General features: G+C 40.0%; 1 long non-coding RNA gene across 4 annotated transcripts in view; it reads right to left on the bottom strand.

The window, feature by feature from the left end:
• The window catches only part of LOC116085027, a 69,644-nt gene that overhangs the window by 41,529 nt on the left and 7,332 nt on the right, over nucleotides 1-20,783 (bottom strand). The window contains exons 3-4 of one of the 4 annotated variants that reach the window (XR_004116368.1): nucleotides 12,482-12,579; nucleotides 3,353-3,618 (exon numbers count right to left, since the gene is read on the bottom strand). This is a non-coding gene — a long non-coding RNA (uncharacterized LOC116085027). Of the gene's footprint in view, nucleotides 1-3,352; nucleotides 3,619-6,922; nucleotides 7,554-11,761; nucleotides 11,800-12,481; nucleotides 12,580-20,783 lie in introns of those variants that run through there. The other 3 variants (XR_004116369.1, XR_004116370.1, XR_004116367.1) reach the window with 3 other exon arrangements.

Below are 20,783 nucleotides of genomic sequence, written 5' to 3'. Positions count from 1 at the left end.
GGGGGCTGGATGGCGGAGAGGAGGCAATGAGTCGGTGTTACTTTATGAGGCAACCTAGTGTCTAAGAGGAACATACCTGTGGGATCAGAAAGGCAGTCGTCAATACCAACAAGCCACCTTTAACCTTCTATAGCATGTCACCTCGAAAAGATAGTAAACTAAAGTCCAACTGTCCATGTATACATTAAGAAGTTGATGCTCCATGACATGGAAGGTGTTTGTTGACACAAATATCACTAAAGAAGATGGAGGGAATGTTGTGATCATAAAAAGAGAAAGAGCTATAAGAATATGTTCTGGCGAGGTGTGGGGGAAAGGTTGCCTCGGCAGGCCCATGCCAGGCATCCCCTCCCGCTGAGGGACCAGACACATGCCGGTATAGGATAGAATAGAGTTTATTTAGAGCATGGGGAGGGGAGTTAAGAGGGTAGCAGAGGCAGAGAAAGGTAGAGAGAAGGAGAGAGTAGAGAAGTAGGGGCTGGCCATGACCATGTAGGGAGAGGGGGGAAGAGAATGGGGAGAGGAGAGAACAAAGGGGCAAGAGGCAAGGGAGAGAAGCAGGAGTAAGAGAGAGAGGAGGGGGCAAGCAGCCCCTTTATAGGGCCAGGCCTACCTGGCTATTGCCAGGTAACCATGGGGAGGAGCATACCTGGCTGCTGCTAGGTATCTGTGGGGGTGGAGTTTATAAGAATGCTAACAGGGAATGAATGCAAATGTATCAGCAATGCAATCAATATAAATGAATGTATATAAATGTATATAATCAAATGTGTATCAGCAATGCGATCAGCATGAGCAAATCTGACTGTAGGATGAGGAAGAGAACAATATTTTTTTTTTTTTTTTTTTTTTTTAAGAATCACATCTGAAATGGCATTTGTGGACAGCATATTTTTAAATTACATGGAAGACTTAAAAGCAAATGGACAGAAAAATATTTATCAGGCATACCCCAAATAGAAGACATCTGATGTCTATGAAATAATATCAGGCCATAAAAATAGGCTTTAGGAGAAAGTTGTATCAATGGAGGTTTCTGCATACTAATAAACAATCAGTTTTCCAGAAAGACATGAAAACCTTAAACCATCATGTAAATAATAAAACACACAATAAAATGCATATAAAACATTTTTTAAAAAAAATCACAAAACAGGAGATACTAAATTTAGTAAATTTGCCCTTTCAAATTTAATAAACAGATAGTAAAGGTTTTAATCTATCTCTCTTGGTTCATTGGAGACTGAGCAAACAACCAACAAATGTGTATACAGAATATTTGAAGAATAGAATAAATGATCCCTGTAGAATAGTATGAATGTGTAAAACACAGCTGGGAATAAATATTGCACTCAAACACATACAGACTATTATAAAAACTGATCTTACAGAAGAGTATGAAGAATTCTATCATTATCTGAATTGAATAGGTTATGAATTCTATCATAATCTGATTTGATTAAACTAAATATCAGTAGTCATTATTGTAAATTGTTTATTTATTTATTTATTTATTTATTTAAGAGTATGGGTATTTTGTCTGCATGTAATCTTGTATACAACATGCATACATGATACCCATGGAGACCAGAAGGGGTGTTGGATCCCCAGGGACTGGAATTACAGAGAGTTGTAAACCACCATATGGGTAGCACCAACTTCGAGCCTCTGGAAGAAGAACAGTGTTCTTAACCACTGAGGCATCTCTTCAGTCCTGGTGACAATTTAAGGCCATTTGGAAAAATTAAAATACCACTTCTAAATAACTCATAGATCAAAGGTGAAATAGCAACTAAAAATCAGAATAGCAAAAACTACAAAGCAAAATTTGATAAATATAGTGAAAGGGTAAAAAAAAAAAAAACCAAACCTGTAGCTATAAGCATTTTCACCAGAGAAAAAGGAAGGTTTTCTTTCAATGAACCAAAAATTAAATCTAAATTTATACAAATCAAAGTCTGAGAGACTGGAGAGATGGCTCAGTGGTTAAGAGGATGTAACCGTACTTACGAAGAACCAAAGCCAAGACTCATACCATGGGATTCAATACCCTCTTCTGGCTACTGAGGATGCCTACATGCATTTGGGATTTCACACAGGCACATGCACAATACACATAACTAAAAATAAAATAGTCTTCAAAAAGAAAAACGGGCATTAAAAGCAAAGTAATAAGCAAAAACAAAATAATAACGATAAGCAGAAATAGTAATGAGGTAGAAAAACAGTGTCACTTAGGGAAGAGGTTGAACAGGGTGAAAGGTTGCCTTTACTATAACTAATTCCCTAAAATAGCTAAATTATTGACACTTACACATGAAAAATCAGAAAACTTGAAAGAGCAGAACTATCCCATGCTCATTAAGATAACACTTAAAACTTTAAAAACCTTTTAAACTGCAATAAAGAAAATTCCCAGGACCAGAAGAGTGTTATGGGAAGATTCCTTAACAGAGTCAACAAACTGGTTCCCAGCTCAAATGTCCTCCTGAAGCATTGCCAAGAAGTGGTCTTCTGGGGTGGGGCTCTGGCTGGGCAGAGCCAGGGCCTGCCTGGCATGTGAGAGGCAGCTCTCGAGTTCATTCTCAGCTCCACAGGAGGGGTAGAACAAAGTAGCCTTCAGCTATAGATGGAGGGCTAGCCTATATTTTTTAAATTAAAATTTTATCTATCATATTTAAATCACATTTGGAATCAATTTAACACATTCTATGAATATGGATATAATTTTCATGGCTTTTCATATCTATTCTTTTCTCTGTCACAATGATTACTTATCCATGCCTCCTCATAGTGGCAGGATTATGATGACATTTAGTACATTGTAGCATGTCTGTTTAAGGATTACAGCATAATGTTGTAAGATACAATAAGCTAACATGGTTACTACACAATATCCCAAAAACTAGTATTACTGCCCATATTCTTCCTAGTGCCCAAAGCAGCAATAATTTACACATTTAGCACATTTAAAATATTTTTATTTATAATATTTGATACCATGTAAATAGTGGTAAAAATGTACATATTCTGTTCAGATGCCACCCCCTCTCTTCCTCCTCCCCCTTCCCCACTCTACTTTCCCTATCCCTTTTCTCCCACAGAAAGCCTCTCTTTTCTTTTCATCTCAAGTGTCCCCGTACCCTGTCCACCCTGTTTTTAAGCCTCTTTATCAGTGTCTTAAGCCTTTTTCTGAGGTTTTTTTTTTTTTCATGTATACCTCCTCCTTTCCCACACGGACCACCCACAATGCATTTCTTCAGGAGCACCTGAGATATTTCTAACATTTGATTCCTTATTAGCAATTTAAATTACTCTGTTACATTTTCCATTAAAACTCTCTTGAGAATGGTTGGAGTTTCTTTCTCTTTATTTTTATTTATCTGTTGTATGGACACACCATGCATGGAGTTGGCAACCAGTCAGCCCTTTGCCATCCGAGGAGCCAATTTCTTAGCATTACTCCAGTTTATTCTCTTTCTCTGACCCTCCCACAGACTGATACCCTAGGAGATCAGGAAAGCTTCAGGAATCGCACATCTTGTCTGCACTGCCCTCCTCAGAATTGGGAAACCGCTAGGGAACCGTGGGCTCCGCAACCGCTGTGTTTCTTCTACACTGTAAAAAAAGAGTGGAGGCGTCTCAGCACCGCTGTCACTGGATGTGGAGAGGCGTCTCAGCACTGCTGTCACTGGAAATCAGGTCTGGTTGACAGAGCCCTGCACAGCCAACCTGGCAAACTCAGTGCTGCACAGGCAGGACAGGGGCTGGTGCACGCATCACGTCAGTCATTGTACCATGTATACCAAGAGCCGGCTGCCCATTCTATGTTTATTCCCTGTAATAGCATTCACAGGTATCATGAGGACTCAATGACATAAAGGCGAAAGTTTCCTTAAATTACAATAATTTTAAAAATAACTTAACTTCCGTTTGTCTGCGGCCAAGACTTTGTAACAAGATTGGGATTTAAGAGAGTGGGAAGAGTGATCACATTTCCCACTGAGGAGCCTAAGTAGGGCTTTTGTACTTCAGCGTAGTTTTAAGGCTTGAGAACATCTAACTTGAGACAACCTTATAATTTTATTTCTATTTAACTTTCAGTAAGTGGAAGTTTATATGTCTTGTATTTTACACAGGTGTACATGCAGGTACATCCACATACATTCCCAAAATTCCCATGAATCTAAAATTATTTGACTATTATGCTTCATTTAGTATTCCTGCGTGGGCGGGCAAGGCAACTAGGACGTAAAGAATTCACAGGCCATGTGATCCTGGGCATGAGGGTTTTGTTTAGTTTTGTGTGTTTTTCTTCTATCTTTAACAAATATTATTTTATGCTTATTTTGTATTGTGTGTGTACATATGTGAGTATGTATGTGTGTGAGAGTAGCCATAGAGGCCGGCGAGGGTATCAGATCTCCTGGAGATGAGTAACAGGTGTTGTGTTGTGAGCTGCCTGAGGTGAGTGCCGGGAACTGAACTCAGGTTCTCCAAAGAGCAGCAAGTGCTCTCAACTGCAGAGCCAACAGCCCAGTGGAGTTTTGGTCTTGCCACAGAAAGAAAAGAAAGTAAAAAAGTTACTCTTCCGGAAAAAGCGAGTCAGACAGGGGAAATGCCACAAGGTCTCTCTCATGAGTAATCTTCCTTCTTTAAAAGAAGAAAAAGAACATGAAAGTAGAGAAGAGACCGCTGGGGAAGAGAGAGGGGAATAATGGGGAGGGATTGGACACAAGAGATAGTAATGAGAGAGGGGGGAGAGAGACAGAGAGAGAGAGAGAGAGAGAGAGAGAGAGAGAGAGAAACACATTATAGCATAGTCCATACACATATGAAAATGTCACTATGAAAGCCAGTATTTTATTTAATTAATACACACTAATAGAAATGAACTGGAAGGACTCACTGTATTAGGTACTCTTTGTTGCTATGATAAAACACCATGACTCTTGTGACTTATGGAGAAATAGTGGTTCACAGGGAGAGTGTGGAATGGCAGAGGAAATGTGGCAGCCGGCATCTAGGGAGATGAGAGATGGCATCTCCAGTCAGAAACATAGGCAGAGAGAAACCTGGAAGCGAGGGAAGCTGTAGTGTTCCCTTGGTCCCTTGAACTTCCTGGCCCAAGAGCCTTCCTCCTAAAAATTCTATAGCCTATTTAAACAGCACTACCAACTGGGACCAAATGTCCAAATGTGTGAGCCAATGGAGGCCATTCTTTATTCAAATTGTGGAGGCAGTCACTTATGAGACAAATTATGAATGTAAGAAAAAAATCTATGGACTATTTTAATATACTTATTATAAATTAATGGAAGACATATACTAAGGAGAATTGTATGAACTTAGACAAAATATTTACCCTCTCCGATGCTTTTCCTTCTTACTTATAATGAGGATAACCTAAATCACATGAGTTAATTATGCTCAAGCTTCTTGCATTTTCCTCAGTAGGAAGTGAATTGAACTCGATTCAATGAGGCAGTGGTTATTTCCTGCATACAGGGGGCTGTGTACTCATGCTAACTGCCATGGATGAGGCTCTGTCGGTACAGTCATTGGGTGAGGCTTCTTGGGCTTACAGAAGTGCATGCTGCACACACACCACATCTGGATGGATTCCTTCCTCACCAGGCTCAGCCACTGTCCCGCGAAACGGCCCAGTAGCAAAGCCACTCAGCATCCTGATCCAACCAATAAAATGAGCCCTTCCCCCACCACACACTGCAAACAGAGACTAAATCTCTATCTGCCACTCTCAGGGCCAGCTCATACCTGCAGTCACCGAGACAGAATGAGAATTCAGACTAAACATCTCAAGGCTTAAAAGGCTTAAAACACAAACAGCAACAAAAGAAAAAAATATTTTTAAACATGGGAGCTGGTTTGCAGAAACAAACCTTCAAGCCTTGGGGATTTAGTCAACTCCTTGACTGTGAAGTTTGTTTCTGAATTGGGCGCTTTCTCCAACATCAAGAAGCAAAAACTAAAAATAAATAAAAAGTCTTCAATCCTGCATATGTTAAGGCAAGGTCAGCCCTCAACAACTAAGAAAGAAAAAGATAAAAAAAAAAAAAAATCACGAGGTAAAAATTGCATAGCGCCCTTTGCCAACTCCTGCTTTTGAAATTCAGAACTGCAAGCTGAGCCATATGGTTCCATACACCTTTTTGACTAATGGCTTTTCTCATGGGAAATGGCTCCTCAATCAGGCATTTATTTGTGTTTCGGGGATGGCTGAGTTTTCTAAGAGCCCTCTGCCCTTCCAAGCCTACACACTTTATGTTGAAGGGAACCCTTGGGAGAAACGGAACATTCAAGAGTCATTAGCACTCATAGTCCTGAGCTTTCATACTTAGCCACAGCCCCTCCAAGCAGGCTTCCCTGTGGTTCCTGAATTTTTTCTCTTGCTGAGATTTCCCAGCATGCTCTAGGATTATCAAGCAAAGCCAAATATTAAGAGGAAAATCTTGAAAATCCTTCAGTGCCTGGGGTGGAATCAAATCAGAGGCGCTCTTCACTCTGGCACCAGCCAGCTGAGCTACAAACACTGCCCCAGCCCACGCTGAGAGGATCATCATGAGCAGAAGCCCAGAATGCAGCTTGAATACATTGCCGACTCACCAACGGAGGAAAGGAAGTCTATAAAACAGTGGGAACATTTGCAGAAATAACAGTTAATATTTATTTCGGGCATTCGTCTGTACACGATGTTGAGATGTTTCTCCCCTAGTGTTTCCTCCTGCCCTCAAGGCTTTCTGTTGGATAGAGTCTGAATTCCTTAATCGTAGAAGCTTTGCACCGTATCTCAATTGGCAACACAGGACAGCTTTTGTCAAAGCGAGCACTGGGCCCGGAAAATAGCTGACATTAAAATGAAGCAAAAACGAAAGCCAAAAACCAAAACATGGGCACCTGTATCCCCGGTCAGATGAATTTTATTAGGCCACATTTTAGTGTCTTCTTTATGGATTCTACTTGGTTGCTCAGATTGTGAAAATTACAAGATAAAAATTAAGTGGCTGTGTAATGTCTGACTTGTCAATTTTTCCACCTGGCATTTCTTTCTCTTACAGCATCACTCACACTCTCTCAAGGAGGAGACGCGCGAAACAAGGCAAGCCACCTGTCCAGTGCAGTGGGTAGTGGGCCGGAAATCAGAGCGGCCCAGGTTTCCAAACATGATTGCCGTTCTTTATGCTCATCCTGCATCCTTCAGCAAAGCCCCGTGGTTCCCTGGACCTTGCTTGTGTTGTGTGTAAGCTTTTACAGGAAACACAATTCTCAGTTAAAAAAAAAAAAAAAAAAACAGAGTCTCAGGGTCAAGCAATAGCCCAGTTGGTAATATACTTGGTGCGCAAGCATGAGGACCACAGTTGGATCCCCACAACCCGTGTGATAAACTGAGCCTAGCAGCTGGTACTTGTGATCCTGGTGCTGGGCACGCCGATTAGGTAGATTCTTCTTGTTCACTGGCCAGTGAGAGACTCATCTCAACAAACATGGTGGGTGGTTCCTGGGGAAGGACCCTTGAAGTCGTCCTCTTGCCTCTACATGAGCATAAACACACACAAACACACACACACACACACACACACACACACACACACGCAGACAGAGAGAGATAGAGAGAGAGAAAGAGAGAGAGGGGGAATGAACCTCAGGGATGGCTGCTTCTAAGCTTCAGAACACATATTTTCTTTCTTTTATATTATATTTTATTTTTATTAGATATTTTCTTTATTTACAGGTCATATGATTTCTCTTTTCCCAGTTTCCCCTCCAAAAATAAAAAACAAAAAACAACAAGAACAAACCCATGTTCCCTCCCTCCTCCTCACATATTTTCTAAAGTCCCTATTTCTTAGTAATATTCATAACGAGGGTTTGTCTGTCCAGTGTAACTGTTTGTGGGAATCGGAGAACTATCATTTTTGCACTTTCATATGTAATGAAAAATGCTTTGTCTGTATGTCCCACACTGTCGCATAGAATATTTTAAAAGATGCACGTTCAAGTAGCTACATTTAATCGCATTAACCATTGTGCTGGTTCATCAAGGTTACTCTTAAGTGACATTCCTTTTGCCTTTGCTTTCTGCCAGTGCATAAAGATCAGGACTAAAACATTTACCAGTGTACTTTGTGGTGCTGTCTGTGTTTGCTGGTTTGTATCAAGGTGTTTAATGTTGTCCCTGCAAATGTCAGTGCGGTGACAGGATAAAAATAGAATAGGTTTGGCATCAGAGGTCACCAAAAAGGTCCCAAGGACTCCCCAAGGTCCAAAGATAATAATTTGAAAATCACTATGTTAGTATCTTAATATGTAGATGTGGGTGACATTAGACTCCAGAACAACAGCTATCAACAAGAAGAGAACACAAAGCTTCATGAAAGGACCTAACAGATACCTGGTAGTCAGTATAACCTTTGTTTTCCCTTTGGTTTTATCATCTGTCTTTAGACTAGACTAGTCACCAAATGTATACGCTATGAGTACCGGTTTCCAGTGGGTCCTATACTGCTGCAGTGCCCAACAACAGAAATTTAATCTGTCCCACTTCTTAAAGACTTCTAAAGAATTTATAAACAGCCGTGCCTTGACACTAAAGACTCTGGGAAAGATTCCTCAGTCACCTCCTCTTAGCTCCTGGTGGCTCCCAGCAATCTGTGATGTTACTTGGCCCTCAGCCATATCACTCCACTCTCTGCTTCCATTTATGCAAAGCTTCCCTCTCTTCATCTCTCCTTCTAAACACACACACACACACACACACACACACACACACCACCCAATAGTCTGAAAGTCTTGATTTCCAAGTAATGCCATAGATTCCTATGTTCAGATTTGAACACATCTTTCTTTTTTGACACACAAAAAAATAAGGGATAGAAATTGTTGTCATTGAAATGATATAATATGGTAGGTTTAATTGTGTTTCTTGATCCCACTTGCACTCTATAGTAATGAATTAATGTTAATTCTCTTTTGATCTCCCCATTGTTGGGAATACTGAGCAATGCAGTCTGTATTAGAACAACTCAGTTGAAGTGTAATTGATACTGTATATCCTCACATATTTATAGTGGATAATGTGGTAAGTTGTGATTTACCTGTGTCCTCATTAAATCATCACCGTTATCAAGATATCAAACACACTCAGAAAGTGCAGAAGTTCCCATGTGCCCTTCTGCTACCTTTCATTCCGCCAGCCTGCCCTCCCCACATCCTCAAAGCAAGCATCATTCTGCTTGCTATCGATGCTTTGTCTTACTGCATTTTATAATTTTATGTAATGGAATCATAGATTCTATATTTTTCCCTCTGAAGTTCTCTATTCAGCACAATTATTTCATAATCCATCCAGTTGTCGTATAAGTACCAATAATTCCTCTTAATTGCTATATAAATTCAATTATATAGCCATACCACAAATGTATCCATTTACCTGCCAGTGGAAATTCAGGCTTCTTTGATAATTGACTATTACAAATAAGACTGAGTGGTCCTAGTAAATCTTGGGAGTGGGAGGCATTTACTCCTACGGTCTGACGTATATTGTGATTGTGAACCTAACAAGCCTGACAAAGCATTTTTTGCTGAAAGTTGAACTTTGTACTCACTGTTTCTAAGAAGGCTGGGTCTCTCTGGTGTAATTTGTGCAAAGACTTTTCTAAAGAAGAATGTATCATAAACCAAGAAACAAAAATAATCATTTTCTATCCACAAATCATATTCTTAAGAGTTTTGCCTCCTAAATTAATCTTTTAAAAGAAAAAGAAAAAGTAAATGGGTAACTGTATTTTCTATAGACCTTTGTGTAATAGTAAAACATAAAAAGCAATCTAAATTATACATATGTTTATATATAGTACACATAAGAAAGAAATATTTAAACAAAATGCAACAATGTGTCAGATAAAACATTTAACTCAAAAAAAAAAAAAAAAAAAAAACCACAATGTGAGACCTGTCTAGACTTTGAACTCAGCCATGTAACATTTAGGCATGCTTGTGGATGTGAAACTAGTGTGTGGCTCCTTTTTTATCATAGTAGAAATATGAATGATATTTCTTGCCATCTTTATATTTCTTGCCACAGTACTTATACAATAGCCATCCTAGACTGTCCTGATCCCATAGTCCCTCTCTTCTTGATGATACACAGAGCTGCCTCCATCCCCTCCATCAATTTCTAGATCCTTCTGGATTGACTGGATGAAATAAGTCTAAATGATGTCAGGTTCAGCTCACTCTATCTTAACAAATCACTACATTTCAAACAGAACTCAAAGGCTGACACTGCACAGCCTCCTGTTATGGAAGATGTTTGCATGTACAAAGTACACATGATTAAAGAAGCAAAAGCGATAAGCTCAAGAGCTGTCAAGGATGCATCTTATCCCAAGCTCTCACACACTCCTGGAGGACATGTGATTTGGTACATCCACTCTGGAAAACTACCTGAAGTTATCTAACAAAGAAGAATTCATTGTCCACTCTGTGAAAATAAAGATCTCTCCCATGGGTATACCCAAGAAAAACACATGCCTATGTTCAGCAAAGGTATGTTCTATAATGATGACAACTGCCAAAAAAAGGTAATAGTCTAAGTTAGAAACAATTCAATATTCATCAAAAGAAAGGGGGTAAATCTAGTGTGGTAGAGACACAGGATTGAACATCATACAACAATTACAATCTAAGGTTATACATATTCATATGGTTAAATAACACAGACACTGAAAGAAGCCAGATGTAAGAGTACATAGTATATGTCCTGTTATACAAAAGCAGACAAAATTAGTCTATGCTTTTACGAATAGGAACTGGTTGGTATTGAAGGCAAAAGGGCAGATCCTCACCGAAAGGAGTATAAGGAGGCTTCCAGGGTGCTTGTAACATCCTGTTTATCAATTCAAGTGCAAAATAATGAATGTGTCTAGTTTTGAAAAACCCACAAGCTGCGTATTTACATGTACTTTTCTGCAATGCCTATAATACTACAACAAAAGTTTCCTTTCTGTAAAGTCCATAAGCATTATTAAAAGCTGTGAGAGCATTACTGGGAGCTTTCTTTTTTATGTAGATACTAAAAGAGGGACAGTTGGCAGAGTTAGTGTAGTGTGTTGGATTTACAATGAACTCAGAAATCAGAGTTATATAGCAGGGGGCATCTGGGGAACTCTGTCACCAGCCAGGAATGGTTATTGCTAGTTATAGAGCTGAAAGCTCTCAATAAATTTTGTTTCCTCCGTTTCACACTGTCCACCAATTGGCAAAGAAATAAAATATAGAATCAAGAAGTCCCAGAATGCCCTCCGTGAGAATAAAATGTGATGCCAATATGGCACACAGCTGCACCTCCATCCAGAGCTGTATGGAGAACACAGGAGGTCCAAACTGCGAGATGACTTGGAGAGCCGACAGGCTTCCCTTGCCAGATGCACAGTTAGAAACAGCAAAGAGAAAATGTGCTTCCACAAAAGTCCCCGGGGGAGTAAAAGAAAAACTTTTCTCCAATAGAGAAGGGAAAGGAGAGACAGATACCATCTCTCAGCTTTTAGACAAGCTCTCCAGAAAGCAGAGGAGAAACTCTCTATCCCACTGAAGAAGCAGCACTGAGTGCTCCTTACAATCAATGGGTTGCCAGAATTTCTACTCCAAATTACAGCTCTGCACATGTTAGCTTTCAGTCTTATCCTTTCTTCTGGTGAAGTACGGACCATCGAGAGCTTTGTGAACAGTTTTATCATATCCCCTGTGTGGCTCTGCAGTTGATAGGATCTGTAAAAACTGGAAGCAAAGTGTATGTGAGCAAGGGGGGAAACTTAAATATTCCATGGTATGTCTTATATAATACAACGGAGCCATGATTTTAGAGCCGAAATTATGTTCTATAAATATCACTTCCCACTAAAGGAGACTAATCCTCCTTAGAAAGATGACTCTATCTAGAACCAATATAGAATATACTGGGTACCTTATAGATCTGGGCTACCTTATAGTGCCAGAAGGTTAGGAAACCATAACAAACTGCCAGAGTCTTATGGCAGAAGACCAAAGGAGTAAATCTGAAAGATTCCAGTCTGCCAAGGAATGAGATCATTTGTGCATAGTAACGTTTGAGCATCAAGCATGAAGCACATGCAACAAATAAACAGAAGCACAAAGATCATACCGATTACTATTAAAGGTTGTCAAAGCACCAGTACTTCCACTGTGAAGTGGCAGGAAGTGCATAGCTCTAGCTACTAAGTGCTCATGATTTAAGAATACTGACTCTAGTTGATTCTCTCTATCCAACAGAGAATTAAAGAAAGCACAGAGCAAAAGAACATGTTAAATTGCACCATGACCTTGCAGCTGGCCAAATGGGGAAGACGGGAGATTGTGGAAGGAAAATAAACTGGGTCACTTCAACAAATAAATTTCAAATAGAAAAGGGAAAAGTCTTTTAAGTGTCGGAGAGACTTACCAGATGTACGAGTGGGATGCATCTGGACTTCACTCACTGGATCCAGAGATGGTTTAGAGGAAATCTGGGCAATTGGAATATATCCTGGGAACTTGACCCTTAAAGAATTTTTATGAATTAGGCTGTAAGTGATATCATTGTCATACTATAATTTTGTTTTTTTTTTACAACTATCTACCTACTTGTTAGTGATAATATTACTAAAGTGTACTATACTAGATAAAAATCAACATAAAGCTTTGGGTTACTTTCAAAAAGTCTAGAAAAAAGAATATGAAGCCAGCTACAGATAAAATAATATTAGCAAAACCAATAGATACTGAAACCAGATAACAAGGAATGAAGAACCTTTAAATATTTTCCCCATCTTTGTACATGTCTTAAATTTCTCTTTTCAGATAAAAATATACGTATAGATAATTTGAAACTCTACCAACTGATCTAGAGAAATGTCACAATGGTTTTTTTTTAACTTTTTATTGATTCTTTGTGGGTTTCACACCATGCACCCCAATCCTGCTCATCTCCCTGCTCTCTCATATCTGCCCTTTGCCCTTGCAATCCTCCCCCACAATAAAAACACACAAAGAAACAAACAACAAGCAAACAAACAAAAAAACAAAGCATAAAAACATCCCCTCATGGGAGCCGTGATATGTCATAATGTGTTCCCCAGTATATCCCTCTATCTACACATCTTCACAAGTGAATGTTCATTGCAGTGAGTCATTGGTCTAGTTTGAGATCGCTGGCTTCTGTGACACCATCCATATTGTATCCTCGCCTGGCCTGCTCCCAGTTAGCCTGTTGTTGCCATGTGTCATGGAGATCCTGAAGCTTTGGATCTAGGACCCCATTCTGCAGCCCTGGCTAGTCTAGACCTTCCAATATAGATCCAGCTGACCTTGAATCCACAGAGATGGAACTTCTAACATAGAACTGGCTGGCCTTGAACCCACAGAGATCTACCTTCTGAGACGTGCTAATCATACAGCTAGCATAATCAGCCTCATGTGCACAATTTCTTATTGGGTAAAAAACCAAAATGAAGAACAAACGGTTATAATATGATCTCATTTTTATAAGTTAAAAACCTAGCTTTATAAATATGCATTAAAGATTTTTAGGATATGTATAGACATATATTTGCATATGGTGTTATGAGCACAGAGAATTATTTGAAGGTCAGATGCTGCATTAAAAATATGGAAGTGGAAGTAATACAGATGGAGACAGGCTAAGGAGGGGCAAATATAAGCAAAATCTCATACTTAAAAAGCAATATAACATAACCCAACATATGGATTTATATGCTGTGATACAAATAGACATTTTTCTGTAAAAGATTGCTTTATATGCTTTTTTGAGACAGAGATTCTTTGTGTAGCTCTGGCTCTCACTATGTAGAACAGGCTGGCCTTGAACTCATAGAGATCCACCTGCTTCTGCCTACCAAGTGCTGGGATTAAAGGTGTGCACCACCACCTGGCCTTGTATTAAAATCTTTAAAATAGCCAAATCTGTTGTCACTTAAAATAGCCAATGAAATGTCATTGGTTTCTTAACCTTGACGTCTTGATAGCTGTAGTAAACTTCTGATACCTCAATGAAAGGGAAGGGAGACTAAACTAGGAGCCTTCAGAAGCAGCATACTACAGCAGTGAGCTCAAGTGAGGCAAATAGAATTGGGTGTGTGGCAGGGGCTTTGGGATGGGGGCTGACTGGAAATCAATACTTCAGGATGCCCTGAAACAAGCATCTCTGTGGTGTGTGAGTGTGGACGGCAAGGAAACAAAATGAAATGTCAGCAGAGCACACTGCAGACAGTGAACATCTCTTTCAGAACATCTCCTCCAGCAGAAGGCGCACCAGCACCAGACAGCTGTGGAGCAGAGGATGAACACTGGTCAGGGAGTCAAGGTCTGTGAGGTCTGTGGCAGATGCCTTGCTTCAGCTCAGACACCAAGTGCAGACTTTGGAAAAGGAGCTCGCCTTCAATGCCTATACATGTAAATTGAGAATGAAAATAGCATTTCACTCATAATGATCAAATAAGGTAACATACCTCTACCTTCAGAAAAGGCCAACTACAAAAAGGGCCTAGGAAAGCATTAGACAATGTCATTACCCTCTTCCCCTACATACGTGTACTGGACATATGCATGCACACCCTAAGAACTCATGTATATACTCACTACAGAATTATGTGTTGCTCATCTGTAATTATGCTTAGCTTTGTGTACTTGGCTTGGCACATCTGCGAGCCCACCCTTGTAGAGTCAAGAAACTGCAGATTAGAAATGTATCAAAAAATAGATACGGTCTGTATCAACTATGCGGACTTTTCTGCTATTATTCCCTGAATGATGCAATGCCTTTTTATATAGCAGTTACACTGTTAGGTAAACATAATCTAAGCCGGGCAGTGGTGGCACAAGCCTTTAATCCCAACACTTGGGAGGCAGAGCCAGGCGGGTTTCTGAGTTCTGAGTTTGAGACCAGCCTGGTCTACAGAGTGAGTTCCAGGACAGCCAGGTCTACACAGAGAAACCCTGTCTCAAAACAAAACAAAACAAAACAAAACAAAACAAAACAAAACCCATAATCTAAAGATGATTTAACATATATGAGAGAATGTGCATAGTTTATATGCAAGTTTTATATGCACTGTTTTATAAAAGGAGTTTGAGCATCCATGGACTTCCCATCAAGGAACACTTTCATTTGCATAAATTTGGCAGTAACACAGGTTTTCTCAAAAGTTCAAGGACTTAGGAAGCTAACAGTCACGTAGTAGGGCAGTTGGGATAATGCTGGAATGTAGCAGCAGCTTCTGCTTTGAAGATAGTCTCATTCATAGCTCTCAAATATCATCTATCATCTACAGTAAGGCCTTTAACCCAGAAAACTTACAAAGCCAGGTGCTATTGATTGCATTATGTCCATCAAATTCACAGGCTGACACTCCAAGCCCTAAATGACAGTTATTTGGATGTATAACCTCTGGAAAACCATCAAGGTTAGGTAAAGACATGAGTTCGGGACTCTTGTAAACAGGATGGATTAGTGCATTTATTAGAAAAGACACCAGGGAGTTTCTCTCTAGCCATAAAGGCAGACAAGAAAATGGGCTGCCTATGAACTGGAGGAAAAAGACTTACCAACTCAACCCTGCTGCACCCTGATCTTAGACTTCCAGACTCCAGGACTGTTAGACAATAAGCATTGGTCACTAAAGCCACCTAGTCTGTGGGCTTTTGTCAGAGTAGCATGGGTAGACTAAGACAGCAGTGGGGTCTCTACGTCATGTTCTCACCAGATCTGAACTTCCTGTAGTACAACATCTACAGCATCATGATAGTACCATCTCCCAATGATGAGACTCTGCATTGGCCACTTAACGTTTCCTTCTGTCTCTTTCCTTCTTCATATAGTAAGGAAAAGAGTGAGAACGGGCCCCACAGATCTTCCCACACATTTTGTAAATGACCAGGTACATCTTGTTGTAAGGATGAAGCTATAGGAAGCAAGCTCACCCCGAGAAGTGCCCAGCAAAGAGTGAGCAAAGCAGAATGAAAGCTGCACTCACTGGCTTTGCTCTCAGCTTACCAGACTAAACTATGGGTTCCATATATACCTGGGGACTTTGATTATCTTGCTTTTAGTTGACAACCTGAGAAGGAACACAGTGATATGACACTTAAATAAATACTGGCTCAAGGAACAGCTAGATGGTGAGAAAGAAAAGAGTGACTCAGCAGGGCAGGGAAGCCATGTTCATACACTGCATACAATACCTATAAATAAAGGAAGTAAAGAAAGCTAGGCTCTAAGAGGTTTCAAGCAGAGATTTATAAGTTGCAATTTAATTGATTCAACACCTAGGCAAAAAAATAAAAAAAATAAAATAAAAAATAAAAAAACACAAAGAAGACTAATATAGCCTAACATTCCTTGAACCACTATCGTATGGATAGTAAACTATCCACCAGAGAATATCAAGGCTGTGCTCCATGCTAAAGCCCATTAAAGCTGCTTGACTGACCATTGTGCAGGTTTGCATTTCTCATTTAATTTCAATACAATATTTTATTCGAGGAAAGTTTGGGGGGTTGTGACAGCAGTGAGGTGTGTCTACTGCATTGGGTGACATTTCATTTCATTTCTGGGTACCTGTGCAGATGAACACATTAATTCCAAGACTGGGAATTCAGGTTGCTGGTCTTCTACAAATGAAAATGTCATGTACTAAAATGTACTCTTTATTGTTTAATTTCTAACTGCCCACTCAGCAAATCAGAATGACAAAGATAACAACTATTTCTGGATAGGGTATTGCATGAATTATAAAAACTCATCTCACTTTGGAACTTTAGCCTTCTTCACAACAAAAGATCGATGAAAACGTAAATTTAAAAATATTCCTCATTGCTTCCAGAACACGGGTGATTATGAGCCTTTAATTTTGTTTTGACTGAAATCATAAAGCAAGGGCATGAATATATCGCATAGTTGCAGCCTCACAGTCTACATAAACAATCTGCATTGCTAGGCAAACCCTTTTATCGCGTGAATAAGTCTGGAAGACAGTGAGAGCAGTAAGCAAGCTAGATTTAAAGACAGGATAGCGATATGCAGCTTGAAGGAGCTGCGGCTGACAGGGAACCTGTTCATCCCATTACTAGGGCCATGGGTGACCATCTTTCAACCTTATCACATGTCTCAAAACATCAGAGCCTAATTCCCACCTTGGATTAAATCATCTGATGAAATTTGGAAATGTCCCACTCCTCCAAACTATAAATAAGCTGCTCAATTCTCTCCTCAAAACAAAGAGGGAAAAAATTCTCTGTTCCAGTTGCATTAGACTTTGGAGATGCTAAGAAAATAAATGAACCTTCTCAGAATGTGGTCATTACCATCTGTTCTGGGCAACACCCACTAGTGATTTGTATCAGAACCCACTCCAACCTCTGTGGTAAAGGAAGAAAGAGTGAGTATTTATTTAATCATGTTTTATGTTTGTGTGGAGTGTAAATGTACTTTTATTCACCATATGTAATTCTCATCTCGGAGGCTTACTGGTGAAGAAGCTTACCCATTCTAGTCTTTCTGATCTCTGGCTGGCTGGTTCAGTTCAGCTGTTCTAGCTCAAAACTAGTCTCCAAGCAGCCTGAGTCAAACTGGCTTCTCTCAGCTTCTCACTGAACTGCTCTGCTTGGCCTCATACAACTTTGGCATTCTGTTCTAATTGTCTGGCTCTTTCTCATTCTCTGGTTCATTCTGTCTTTATCTGTGTCCTTTAGCTTGTTCTCTCTGCAACCTGTCTCTGTGTAGCTGTCCCGGTAAAACTGCCTCCTCCATCGTTCTTTCTGCACTGTCTCTAAAGCCACCTCTCTTTCCTGTCTGTTTTGTGGGAGTTGGGTGTAACCTATCTAGAGACTCATTCTGTTAAATCTTTCTCTGATCCGTCACTTTGTCTGCCCTTCAATTAGACATCACTGTTAAACAGTGATTTATTAGTTTATTTATTCTATAAGTAAACTAATTTTAACTTCAATGTTTTGGATTAAAGGTGTACTAAGAGTGTGTCTGTATTCTACCCAGGGGGGATTAAAGGCATATCATTCCAGCTGGATCACACAGACCTAGATGGTCTTTGAATGTGACCTCTACAAGAGCAGCCATATTGTTTACAATATTACAATACATATTGATTACAACTCCTCTACAGTGTCATTGAGTTCAGTAAGTGAAGATGTTCTATAGCAGTTATCACTGAGTTCCTATGCATCAAAGTCTAACTGGCAGGTATAATAGACTAAATAGCTCTAGCGGGTGTAAATAAGTTCTTGATGCTGTTACTAATTTTTTTTCTGGGAAATCCCTTCCTTTATTGTGAGAGTATTAATGGAGTTGCATTAATGGAGTCAGACCTTGCAGGTCTGACTGTTCCACATTGTGGATTCTCTCATGATGTCTCACCATCTTTTTTGCCAATGACAATCTTCTCCAAGTTCCTACCATCTAGTCATGTGTCTTTACATAGTACCTGTGTGGGATGACAGCCATGCATTTATTTCTTTCACTGACTGTTGTGAGGTCTAGACTTTTATGTCCAACTTCACATTGCTGTTTATCTACTGGGATGAAGAATAGCAACTGTAAAGCCAAAATGTCAAAAGTAAAAGCAAAAAATTCCACATTTTAACAAACAGACACAGATTACTTGCAGCCTAGCTCCTAAAGACCCATTGTACTTTATCTCAAAGAGCCAATCTCAAGGAAGACAACTATAGTTGTAAATTATGCTACTCAATAGGACCATGAGGTGCCTGCTCATATACACATATATGATGTTATATCAATGATACACATTAAGTAGCTTCCTTTAGAAATCCATATACCTACTGTGTCTCTACAATCCTTATAGCATTATTTTCCTTATTAAATTGTTTAATATATCTCATAAAATACTCCTACACATATGCCTTTGGCTTGTCATCATCATTACTGGTACACCATTTTGGTGGCCAGTGTGGGGAAGCCTCTCCTTGCCTCTCTTGGCCTCTTTCCATTCTTATGATCATGGTGATTGGCTATCATCCTTATCATACAAACTCCAGAGCTTACTATAAAATCTTGACAAATAAAATCTGCTGCCTTCTCATCAGACCCTCACCCTGCAGTGTTCCTGTGTGAAGACAATGAACCCTATCTCAGTGCTAGACCAGAGCTATAATCCTTACCACTTTCCCAATCCAAGGCTACCTGATTCACGGATGGTAGTGGTTTTATGGAGGCAGGACATAGGTTATGCAGTAGTGAGCCTCTAACAGACCTAAACTGTTTATACCTTCTAGGTAGTTCTGTACTATCCCCAAATCAGAACTAATTGTCCTCATTATGTCTCTCCATCTGAGAGCAGGAATGAGAGCTTACATTTTTACTTTTCCTGTAACCATCTAGACAGAAAGAATTCTCCTTGGTGACCGTAATGCCCCAACTAAACATGCCCTTGAAATTTTGGCTTTCATCTAACTTCCAACGTAGGTGGCCACTATACACAAGAAGGTCCATCCAAACGATCATTTTGACATCCCTCTAGAAATAACTGAGCAGATTCAAAGGCCAAAGAAGTAGCTAGGCTTTTTTAGTTTCTAATGCCACTCTTTTACATCACAATATACTCCTAGGAAAACCAAAAGGGCTTTATATCAGTGCTTTACAACACCCCCCAACATATACACACCGACCCTGTGATGACTAATTTTATGTCAGCTTGACACAAGATAGAGTTATCTGGAAGCTCCATTGAGAAAATTCCTCCATGAGACCTGGCTGTAGGGCATTTTCTTAATGATTGATGGAGGATGATCCAGCCCATTGGGGATGGTGCCATCCCTGGCTGGTGGTCCTGAGTTCTATTAAGAAGGCAGACTGAGCAAACCATGAAGAACAAGGCACTAAGCAGCATTTTTCTATGGCCTCTGCATTAGCTCCTGCCTCCAGGTTCCTGCTCTGTTTGAGTTCCTGTCCTGATTTCCTTTGATAATGGACAGTGATATGGTAGCGTAAGCTAAATACCCCCTTTCCTCACCAAGTTTCTTTGGTTATGGTCATGTCATGGCCACACATGGTCATAGTCATTCATGGTCATGTTTCATCAAGAAAAAGCTGTAGATGCTTGGATTCTCTCAATGAGAGATCCTTGACAATTTCATCTAGCCAATCATTTGGGGGCCAAAGGCATAAGGCCATGGCATAAGGCCATGTAGGTAAATGGTCACAAGTATCTGTAAGTTCTAGAGGTATACCTTCTCTAGGTGTACAGAACTCATCATGGAACAAAGTGGGTCTCAGAAGGAATCAGTGTCTTCATAGACCACATTATTCTTCACCTTGAGCTCTCCTAGTCTCTACAGTCTAATAACGGTCCAAGCTTTTACCTTTAGTATCACTCGGGAAGTAAGTGAGGCTCTCAAAATCAAGCATTATCTGCACATTACTTTGGCATCCTCAATCTTCTAGAAAAGTTGAGAGGGCTAATCTAACCCTTATGAGATCTCTCAGTTCACAGTTGGAACCCAACAACCCCTGCCAATCCCCCTCCCAATAGCTCCTCCTCCTTTAATACTGTGCACTCCTCTCAAGTCTACAACCCACTTCAGCACCTTTGGAATCCATTACACTAGATCCTTCCTCCAGAAAGTTCAGTCCCACATCTGCCCTCACCATTTTAGAGGTATCGCCTCATTAACTAGGAGGATTGAATCTATTTGACAACCCTCCTGCAGGACAA

Source organism: Mastomys coucha, unplaced genomic scaffold (genome assembly GCF_008632895.1).
Source record: "Mastomys coucha isolate ucsf_1 unplaced genomic scaffold, UCSF_Mcou_1 pScaffold9, whole genome shotgun sequence".
In the NCBI taxonomy this organism is placed as follows: Eukaryota; Metazoa; Chordata; class Mammalia; order Rodentia; family Muridae; genus Mastomys; species Mastomys coucha.
The sequence above is the reverse complement of the archived record's forward strand: the minus strand, read 5'-3'. Positions and strand labels throughout refer to the sequence as shown.